Source organism: Apteryx rowi, unplaced genomic scaffold, assembly GCF_003343035.1.
Source record: "Apteryx rowi isolate R43461 unplaced genomic scaffold, aptRow1 scaffold_19, whole genome shotgun sequence".
In the NCBI taxonomy this organism is placed as follows: Eukaryota; Metazoa; Chordata; class Aves; order Apterygiformes; family Apterygidae; genus Apteryx; species Apteryx rowi.
Genome location: NW_020448196.1, coordinates 2,871,949 through 2,882,665, shown reverse-complemented (window position 1 = coordinate 2,882,665; position 10,717 = coordinate 2,871,949).

Genomic DNA, 10,717 nt, shown 5'->3' with positions numbered 1-10,717 from the left:
CTACAGTCAAAAACAACAAATCCCTCTATCCCTACCCTCGGCCAAATTCCCTCCCTCCCCCTCCGGTGAATCATCGCTCGGCATCTTCAGAGACAGCTAGAAACTATGGGAAAAGCCGCCCAGATCGGATTCTGTCCTCGTCCCCAAGGATATAAATCCAGGAGCGCTGTAAAGGCTTGGGATTTCCCGGACGCGGACCGGCAAGGCTGCGGGCAGACCTGAGCCCGGCCGGCGCTCCCCTCGCATGCACGCGGGCGATCTCGGGCCTGTGCGTGGCTCTTCCCACGGCGCTCTGGGGTGCCAGCGGAGCCGCCACCCGCGCCGGTGCCCCCGTGCAGGATGGGTTTCGTTAGCCTCGGGGGAGTGGAGAAACGGCACGGAGTTTGCCCTAAAACCGAGTGTTCGCCCTGGGTTAAAGCGGTGGGGGAAAGGGTTGCGATGGCAGGGAGCCGCTGCGTTCGCTTCGCGGGTGCCGAAGCATCCGGAGGCTTTGCCTCCGCGTCCGTGCATGCTGCTTCCCGGCGCCAGGGTCTCCGCGGCTGCCGGCTCACGCTGGCGACCGGAGCGGGAAGCGACGGAGCGGCTCTCGCTGCCGCTGCAGAGGAGCGATGGGTGCGATTAAAGCCACGCTAATTCTCCGTGCATTGCGAACGGGGAGGGAGCTGATGTTTCCGGTAATTGTTTGATCAATCTGCTTTCAGTGCAGTTTTATAAATGGCCTGGTCGTAGCCGTGCTTGTTAGCACTAGCTGCAGACCAGGAATTACGAAGAAAATTGGGTAAAATACCATGTGCCAGATCCTCTACTGGTGTAAATCAAGGCAAAACCATTGGCTTTGGCGGCGTTACCCCCGAGCTCTAGCTAAGGACGTGACTTGATGCTCAAGGTTGCATCCTAGAGCTTTCCTCTGTCGCTTTGCTTTTCCTCCTTCCCATCATCTAGCAGGCGCCTCTCCAGGTCGGAGATCCGAGGTCACGGAGGAGCAGGATCCTCCCGCTCTGCACACCGGGACCGGGCGGCGCGATTAAGGGCAGCCGGGCTGTGGGGCGCCGGGAGCGGGGCAGCTGCCTCCCGACGGGTGGATTCAATAAGGGCCTGTCAGCGCAGCTTCCCGTCATCTGTCACTTCGCATCGGGGCTCGGAGCGAGCAGCTGTCGCGGGCGCGCGCCGCGCGGGCTGCCCGCTCTTCCCCGCGCAGGGCCGGGAGCCGCCCGGGCGGCTGCTGCGTCGGCCGCCTTCCCCGTCCCGCGACTTGCCGCGTTGCATCCCGCAGCTGAGGCGGCCCAGGGACCAGGCTGGCGTCGGTGCGGCCCCTCCCTAAGGAACGTGCCAGCAGCAAGCGGGGGGAGATGGAGGAGGCTTCGCGCTGCTCTTAGCTCCTCTCCCAGGTCAACGTGCCGCCGTGGCGGGGTCCCCTAGCTCTCGCTGCGTGTTGGTGTCCCCCGCTATAAGGCTCAGTTTGGGTGTGCAGGCTTTAAATAACGCTAAGGAACTATCCTGCCGGGAGCCCTGTCCTGAAACAGCTTGATTCGGCCTCCGTGCTAGCTTTAAGGAGTGCTGTTTAGATGCAAATAGCCTCTTTGATTTCAGCGTGAGGTGGTAAAATGCTCCGGCCCAAGCAGCAGAGAACGGCAGAATCTGGCTCACCGTTGCTGTCTGTCCGGCTTTAACCGGGAGTGTTTTTAATTGCGTGTTCTCAGTATTAACGTTGCTGAAAGGAATGGCTCCATCTCGGCCCTCGGGAGATGTTTCTTCAGACCCCTCTGTCCAGCGCAGGAACTGTTGGTGCTCTCGTCACGTGACGATGCTGTAACGTAAGGGACAGGCGGTCTGCGGGTTTGGTTGGCTAGAACTCGTGATATTTTGTATTTTTTAACTCCCAGCTCCTGGAGTCATGTGTGTGGAGTCATGCAAACTGTCTGGAGAGAGGAGCGCTTTCTTTGCGCAGCAGCCCGTGGTGGTACTGTGGTCCACGGCTGAGGTTTCAGGTGTTACCTCAATGCAAATGACGGTCGTTAGCGGTACCTCCCGAGCCGATGCTCCTCTGTGACCTGATGGTAAGAAGCTTCCTCTCTCTTAAAACAAAGTCTGGAAATTATGAACCCCAAAGGTTATTTGGGTCTGAAGGCTTATTTGTCGATTTTTTTTGAGTCATCTGACTTGCAGACTATTGCAAGCATCTCCTGGGTCGCTTCACTGCTCCTTGCTTTTCTCCCAGCTTCTTTGGTGCTCGGGACGTGGCAGCGCTCTTCAGCTGGACACCTTTGCGTCTTCGGTGCTCTTTGCAGCAGCCTGGGAATGGGGAATCCCCGATCCCCTTTTGTTGATGGTTACCATGTGCCCAAAGCACTCTGCGGTTTGGGGCTGGGTGCTGCTAGCTCTTGATGACAGCTGGCAGGATGAGGCCCTGGATCGGGAGCCGTTTGAGCCGAACGGTGCAGCTGGCTGCAATCGTAGCAACCAGGGAACAAATGCAGAGCGATGTCCCTCGTGACGCTGGCGGACTGCGTGCTTCCACTCGCCGTCGGGGAAATTCGGTGCGAGTCAGAAGCTGCAGGCACCTGAAGCAGGAGGGGACCCGGGGCTGGGAGCCGGCAGCATCGCTGTTCCCACGCCGCAGTCTAGGAAATGCAACAAGCCTGAATTTCCAGGGTGCCCTGTTCGCCTGCGGGACCGAGCAAATCCCACCGAGCCGGCTCAGGCCCTTAGCGAGCTGTTCCCTTCACTTGCCTCCTCGCTGCTGACCCTCCCACCGATGCCCAGGGCCCCGTTTCCAGCTTTTCCCTGAAATTATGGGAAGGGTAAGAAATATCTTAAAATCCACTTTCCTACTGAAATGAGGCTAATGCGGTCACCCTGTCTGCGTCCTCTCTCCCCAAATGACTTCTGCACCTGCTGTCCTGCTTTACCCCAACTTGGCAGAGGTCTCGCAGATAATTAAGTCAGTGCAAATATGATGCAACTAGATGGTTGAGCAGAGGGGAAAAAAAAAAAATCTTGTAAAGGCCCCAAAACATCTGTAGCATGAGTTCATGTATTATTAGACACCAGAAAATCCACGTGGGAGATGCTTCTTACAAACACTCTAACCACAAAAACATTTTCATTCTCAGTTCGTACATTTTTAGGCACCAAAGACCGCCTCAAGACATAAAACCATCAGAAACAAGACATAAGTCGTTTCAGTGCTCACAGGGTGACCTTTTTATTTTAATGAAAACTGAAATTCTTCGGCACTCAACGTGATCCCCGGAGCCAAGAATTTAAGGAAAAACAGCATAAATCATGAAAGCCGAGGTAGAACTCGGGAAGGTCAGCGGCGCTGTGGCCGAAGGCGGCGACGCGGTGTGACTCAGCGGCGCTCGCCGGGGGTTGCTGACATTTGTGCCACTGTAACTGCGAGAGAAATCTGGCCCTCGGCCACCAGCGTACAGTATTGTTTGGAGGAACGCTGCTGCTCCGCGCCAAAAACCAGCACAAAAAGAGGTTTGCTGGCCATTGAGGGACGCTCCGAAATAACTTCCCTTTCTAAAACAATGCCGAGCGGAAACCTTTTAAAGTGCTCGTTACCAAGGGGGAAATAGGGGTTTTTTAAACATCCTTTGTCTCAGTGTCTAACAATACCTGGGAATATTAAAACACTTTGACAATTCTCATTGACTTTTCATCCGCGTTACTGTTTTTCAGCTGTGTAGCGCTCGGCTCCGGGGCTGGACAACGCGGCTTTCCCCTTCCAGCTCTTGCCAGGCTCCTTCCCTGGCTTTCCCGGCATAGACATCAGCGGGGAGCGTGTGCTCAGGCTACTAAAGTAGAGTAGTTTTACGTCCACTCGTGGTGTCCCAGCCTGGGCAGAGGTGAGTTTGGGCCCAGGTGACCTGGCTGGGGCCACACCGCTAAGTCGGTGTGAAGGGAACCTGGAAGCGCTGGTCCCGCACGTCACCTTTTCCATCCGCTGGAGCCTGGCACCAGGGTTTCACTCCTCGCTTTAGCTCAAGGCAGCTTTCCGGCCACTTTCGCCCTGCCTTTGCGCCGTGCCCAGGTTTTGGTGTGTGCTTGCCCTGTTGCTCGTCCGGCTGAAGTAGATACAGGGCCGTTGCTGGGATTGTTGCTTCACTTATTGCCGGGATCTGATATTTAAACCTATTCCGTCTTGTTTCTGCACTGAATGACTCTCTGTAATAAACCTAGCCTGTGTGTAAATCCGTTTTATCCTGCTACCAGCAGTACGTAGCTGTTCAGATGAATTTGGCATTGCAGCTTGGCATCTTGCAGCCCCTCTTGGTTGCACACTTAAACCGGGCTTTGGCCGTGGTTTAGTCTTGAGCAGCGTATCAGTCCTGCTGTCTGCTTCGCCGTGCTCGTGCTGGGGCGTCGCATTTCCCAGCCGCCGTGGGGTCCCATTCCTGCCTCTACGCGTGGGTCAGGCGTGTCGTTCCGGTGGCAGGAAAGTGTCCGGTGCCGACGGGGCTCAGGGAGTTGTGTCAGAGCGTGCGACCACAGCGTTTCCATCGGTTGCGGTAGTCACTCGGATGCGAACCTGCATCCCCGAGGGGAATAAGCAGCGCTCGGGCACCCGCTGACGCCCGGCACCCGCCCGGGGGCTGAGAGCGCTGGTGGGAACCGCGGGGAGCCTGACGGTGACCCGGGCCGACTGCAGGGGCGAACCTTCCTCCGCCTTGAGACGTATCCTGCCGTCATCGGCCAGGAAAGGCGCGAGCAGGGCGAGGAAGCACAAGCACATCAGGGCAGGAGGTGACGATGAGGAGAGGCGCCCTGCTCGGCACCGGTTCTTCGTTCTCTGGTGGGATTTCTCTCTTGACCGGTAGCCAGAGCCTCTTGTTTCTGAGATTCTCCTTTTACACGGTTCAGCTAAACGTGTCATTTTGCCTGGTTACTGTCACTGGAAAAATGTACTCCCTGCCCTTGAGCGTGTTTTTGAAAGGTGAGCAGAGCCGGAGCCCCGCTCTGCGTTTTCTCTTCCCGTGCAGCCTCCCCGGGCCGGCCGTGGGCAGCGCCTGCTCTCCTGGGTGGCTCGGTCTGGGGTGGGTGGAAGGGGCTGGAGGGGGGCTGGCGCGGGACGGGACCGCTCGGGCCGGCGCGGTGCATCCCGCAGCCCCGACGGCGGGCGACGCCGAGCGGCGTTTCGCAGCCGGTCACCGGTCAGTCGTTGCTGTGCCGATTTTGCCTGCTCGACAGAGCAGTGGTTTGCCCTCGGCTGTTGCTCCTGGCCGAGCCCCGGTAGAGCGATCTGAAGGTGCAGGAGGGAGGAATAGCCACGTGCATAGTGAACCCACCACGTACCACGCTCTGAAGGCTGAAGAGAGGGGAATAAGTTGTGCCCAGTAAATTCCTTTAGAGGTTGAGTTGTTTTGGGGAAGCGCCGCAGCTCGAAGGCAGATTGGCTTCGTTTCGCGCATGTTCGTAGCCTCCAGCTGCTGACGAGGCAGGGCTGGACACGGGGGCTGCGGAAGGCGACTGCAGCCCTGGGGGCTGTTGTCGTCTCCTGCAAGGGGTCGGGGTGCTCTGCCGCTGAAGCTGCCGCCCTCGGGACCTTGTGCAACACCAGCGTTCAGCAGATCTGGATTCCAGTACACACCCGCTCCCTTCTTTCCTTGCCAATTTTCGTGGCCTCGTAACCTTTCTCTTTTTTTTTATCAGCGGTTTTTCTTTTCCTTACTGTTATGCAGAAGACCCTTACACGCAAGAGTGGAAACGTACTACAGAAACTCTCTGAGCACCTGGGAGAATTAAATGTCTGATTGCTAAGCAACAGAGAAAAATGTTTTTCCTGTTTTTTTTCTTCTGGTTACAGTCACCTTAGGTGGTACTTGTTAAAAGAGCTGACTGAAACATTCTGGCAGAAAGGTGATAGCGAGATAAAAGCTGCCTTCAAAGACGAACAGCTCAAGAAACGATAATAGTCTTTACCAGAGGAGCTCTGGGGCGTCTGCGGCACATCAGCCCTCGGCAGCCTTGATGCCTGCTGAACTCTTGCACTCTGCTGAAAATTGTAATTCTGCAGCACGTGGAAGAGAGAAATGCCACAGTCCGGAGTGCGCGGAGCTTTCTGGGACGCGGGAGAAGCTGAAACCGGGACTCCCCTTCGATATGGGGATGCAGTACGATAAAACTAGCTGGGTCTTTTGCCGTCCTCTTGGAACGGCAAGCCGAGGGCAAACGGTCTCGCTTGCTTTGCCACGTGCCCCGGCCTCCAGCGGCCCTGGATGCAACCCTGCGCTCTGCAAAACGCTGCAAGAGCTCTTGGCGCTTTGCACGAGAGCGCGCCTGTTATCTTTGGCTTTCTGGATGTATTTTAATGTTAGGAGCCGCATTTTGCCTCTTGGTTTTCTGAGTAATTTCTGTTCCCTCAAAGCAATCTGCTCTGCACTGCAAATAGCCGTGTTGCTGTTTGCTGCTCAGGAGTCAAGGCGCCTTTCCCCAGAAATGCCCACGTAAAGTACACTGTGGTCAGTTATTTCCTGAAAGCTGTCTTGATTTTTTTTACTTTTAATTATTTTTTCCCCCATGTTGGCCTTGCTCTGCTGCGTTTTTAGAGGTCAGCAAGTCTGGCAAACAAAGGTTCGTGTTGTTGCTTGCCGCTCTGATGGAAGATGCTCAAATACCGCGGCAAAGCGGACGGCAGGAGCACTGGAGCAGAAACGTTCTTGTGAGCTCTGGAGGCCTGCGGCCGAGCTCTGCGCGGGCGCTGCGGGAAACGAAATGCGGAGTAGCTGCCCGGGGATCTGGCATGCCTCGGAGGGGCTGGAGGAGGGCGGCGTTCCCGAATTAACGCAGCGCTTCCCACGGAGCCGCCTGCGCGGAGGAGAGCGGTGCTGCGGCCGGGGAGCAGGTGCCCCTCGGCGGCGCCGGGGCTGAGCCGGGCTGCTGTCAGCACAAAGGGTTTATAGTGCTCCCCGCGGCCGGAGAAAAACCCTGAGAAACACCCAAAACCTGGAGGCAGAGCTGGACCATCCAGCTGCCCTGGATCTGAAATACCAGGCTGAGGCTGGCAGTGATTGTTGGTCCCAAGATTTTGGGAACAACTGCTCTAATCTGATGTCTATGCACAGATCGTGCTCACCGGAGCAGGGACATCGTTTCCCCTTCGTAGACGAGCTCTGAGGTTTTTTCCTGGTCCTGGAACAGAAGAAGAGGTAGTGCTGGTTGAGTAGTATTGTTATTAGCGTTTTTATGATCAAGTGTTTCGGCTGAGCCTGGGCCTCGGAAAGGCAGGAGCAGTGGAAATGAAAATCCTTCACATCAAAAGCTGAATATCCCAGAAGTTTTGATTTAGGACTCAATGCAAGCAGTAGCGAACAGCCTGACTAGTAGTTAATAATTCTTTCCGCTCGGTAGCACTTTCCCTCCCAAGTGCCTCGCAAGCAGCACCGAGAAGGGCTTCAACGTGTCCTGGTACCGCAGGGGCCAGGATCATCCCCACCGAAAGCGAGCGGCCTGACGCAGGGCGCTGCGGTGATCTCCTCAGCCGGCCTCGTGCCTTGGTGCCAGAACCTGGAGCAGAGGCCTGATGAGGTTGTGACTCCCACTTAAAACGCACCGGTTTCCATCGGAGCCTGGTGACTCGGGTCCCCGTTCGCTGTCACCCCCGGGAGCTGGTAGGGCTGGAGCGAGGCTCGGCCACGGGAGCGGGGGGTGTCTCTCGCCTTCTGCACGTGGGGCTGATTTCAGGCCTCCTCAGTCCTCTGCTTCGGCGTCTCTCCCGCCGTCGCTTCACTGAGACTCAAAATAGGGGTTTTAGGACGTGGCGCCGGTGCGTGACCTCAAGGCAATCGCAGGAAAACTCGCGGTGCTCGTAGGGCGCCGCGGGCCCGTGCGGCTGGAGGTAGCAATGGCCGTGGAAGCGTCTGAGCGGTGCTTCGCTGGGGTGGGCAGCCTCGCTCACGCAGCCCGCGTCCTGGGGGGGGGGGAAAGCACGAGCAATGCAGAGCCAGGGAAGTGGGTCACCGCGAGGTCTGTCCTGGAGGAAATCCGCTGGAAAGCCTTTCTCGGAAGCAGAGCGCCAAGATGAACGCAAAGGAGGGCAGTTGCCGCGAGGCCGGGAGAGCATCCCTGGTGGGGCTGCATGCACGAGGCTGTACGTGCCGGGAGATTGAGGGGCACCGCGCCGCAGACCTGCCCGCACAGAAGTGATGGCCTCAATGCCTTGGTGCATCAGGGAACTGGTTCAGAGTCTGCAAAAGCCGCTCTCTGTTGGCCGTTCCGCCGTATTTCCCGAGCGGCCGAGCCCGGCGCCGGGAGCCTACGGCGGATGTGTACGGCTGTGATTTCGAGGCGCTCTGGTGCTGGCTGTGTGGGTTTGTGTTTGTTCAGCCCAGTGCTGATTGCAAAGCGATGGAAAGAAACAAAGTGAGGGATTTCCCGCAGCCCTCGGTTCCTGCGCTGGGCTTTATTTCTGTGCCCGGTAAAGTCAATGGGACATTTGCAGCTGACGTCAATGCAAAATGCTCAGTGTGTTGCGAAAAGCTTTTTCTGAGTTGCCAAGTCGAAAATGATACTTTTTTTTTTTTTTTTAATGAGTCCCACAGTCATTAATTATTTTCATAAAGGCGCTGCTCCTGGAGTCATGTGCATATAAAGTAATGGCATTTTTTAGATATTTTCTAGACCTTTGCGGTTGTAGAGGAAAGACCTGAAAAGGTGATTTGAGTGTTCCCTTTCAGCTCTATGCTTAAAAGCAAATAAGAAGCCCTGAAAAGTTATTTGTTTTGAAACTCGGGATTTTCAAGAGGCTCATGATTGCTGAGTGTTTGGGGTTAGCTCCGCTGAGCAAACATCCTGAACGTGGGCTCCTGACCCCGCTTTGAGTGTTTTGCTTTTCGGACCCCAAAGGTTCCCAGGAGAGGAGAAAGGAAACTGGCTGGCTATTTTTAAACCCTTGCACTTGGCTTCCTGCTTTATATTATTTATTATCCATTATCAGAAGTGTTTCTCCCCTGAAATTGTCTTTAGTGGTCAACCAAGGGACCAGGGAAAATTACCCATCAAATAGAGCTGCATCTTTCAGTAGAGGTCAAACAAAGCCAGAGGGTTTTTTTTAGGGGTTTTGCCAGCTGAAAATGATTAGTGCTTTTATATATTATGTGCACTGTGGTAGTGCCAAGCAATTCCAGTGGTGGGCCATAATTTCATTGCCTGGGGTGCTGAACCCAGAAGAAAAGCAGCCTCTCTCCCAAGGACCTCGCGGTCCAGAGAGGCGATGCTGGTTTCCTCTAGAAATCACACGGTGGCTCCGATTTCTGCATTGCTGTTACCCGGGGCGCGTGGCCGGGCTCGTTTCATAACACGTCTTGCAGCATTACGTGGTTTCCACGGAAGGAGTAAGGGAGCCTAAGGATGCCCCGATGCGGAGCGTCGTCACCTCCTCCGGCAGCTGTAAGCGCGGCAGGCTCCAGCGGTTTGAGCAGCGCTGCGTGGCGAGCGGGGGCCAGTGGTGTCAAAGCCAGCATCACCTGCGAGAGACTGTCCCTTGGGATACTCTGGCGGGAATGTCCCTGTTCCCTCCGCGAGCTGCCTGGGTGCAGGGCCGGGCTGGTGGAAGTCCCACTGTCCCTTTGCCGCCCGGACAAGCGGGGACAATAACTGGCCGCGTCCTCGTTCATCCTCCTGGCTGGGTAAATCGTCAAGTTTAGAGACCGTTGCATTCCTTGAAGCTCTGCTGATCCTGTGCTGCTGGGGCAGGAGCTGCCGGTGCCCTGCCGGAGCTGCCCGTACCGACCTCGGCTCCGCGCTCCCATAGGAAGCAGAGCTGCAGGGCTGGAAGGCCCTGGGAGGCTGATGTTATTTCAGCTGGGTGGAGAGCTGAGGCGTAAAAGCCTGGTTTCTGGTGGTGTCAGCAGCAGCTGCCCGGCCCCGGTGCTACGGTCTGCCGGCGGCGCGTGAGGAGGGAGGGAAGGAGGAAAGCCGGGGAGGGCGAGAGCGTGCTGTGCTCAGCGTGGAGGAGCGATGATGACGAACAGCTTTGCCTGCTTCTCTTTGCCTCTGAAAACAAAGTTACGTTACGTGGTTTCGGCATCTGCTTGGAGGCTCAGAGCCTCTTGAATTAGGATCCACCACCCTGCTGTCACCCTGGCCAAGCGTCTCTTTTCCCAAGTCCCCGCTGGGCCGTTCCCAGGTGCTCCAGACCTCGCTTCCCGGCTCCTGCGGCCCGTCAGGGAAGGTCTCAGAGCCTGCTGCTGGCGCTGCCCCCCCGGCGCCTCGGGCCCATCCCTTCACCTCCACTCCCTCTGCCCCGGGGGCTGCAACCTGTGGCGCCCCGAAACCTCCAGCTGTGGATAGCCAGGGACGCGTGGCACCGTCGGGGGCTGAGCTGGTGTGGTTAGGTGGAAGTTGTCTGTTCAGCCACGTGCGTATGTTTTAATATTCATACACTTGAATTCAGTACTTTTTTTGGGGGGGGGGGGGGGGTGCCTCTGTGAACCGCGGAGCGAGGTGCTGCACACGTCTAAAGCTTGCATAAAGCTCATCCTCCCGGAGCGGTTCCCAGTCCTGCTGTCACCGGGGCCGCTGCCTTCCTTGCGGCCGCGCTGCGACCCGCCGGGCACCGCGGGAGCCGCCTCGCTGCGCCCGTCCGCGCTGCGGCCCCCCGACGCGGCGGCGGCGGCTCCCGTTTCCCCGCGTTTCCGCGCGTTTCCCCGCGCTGCGCTGCGCTGGGCGCTGGGCGCTGGGCGCTGCTGCCCCGCCGGGAGCGCCGGGCGGC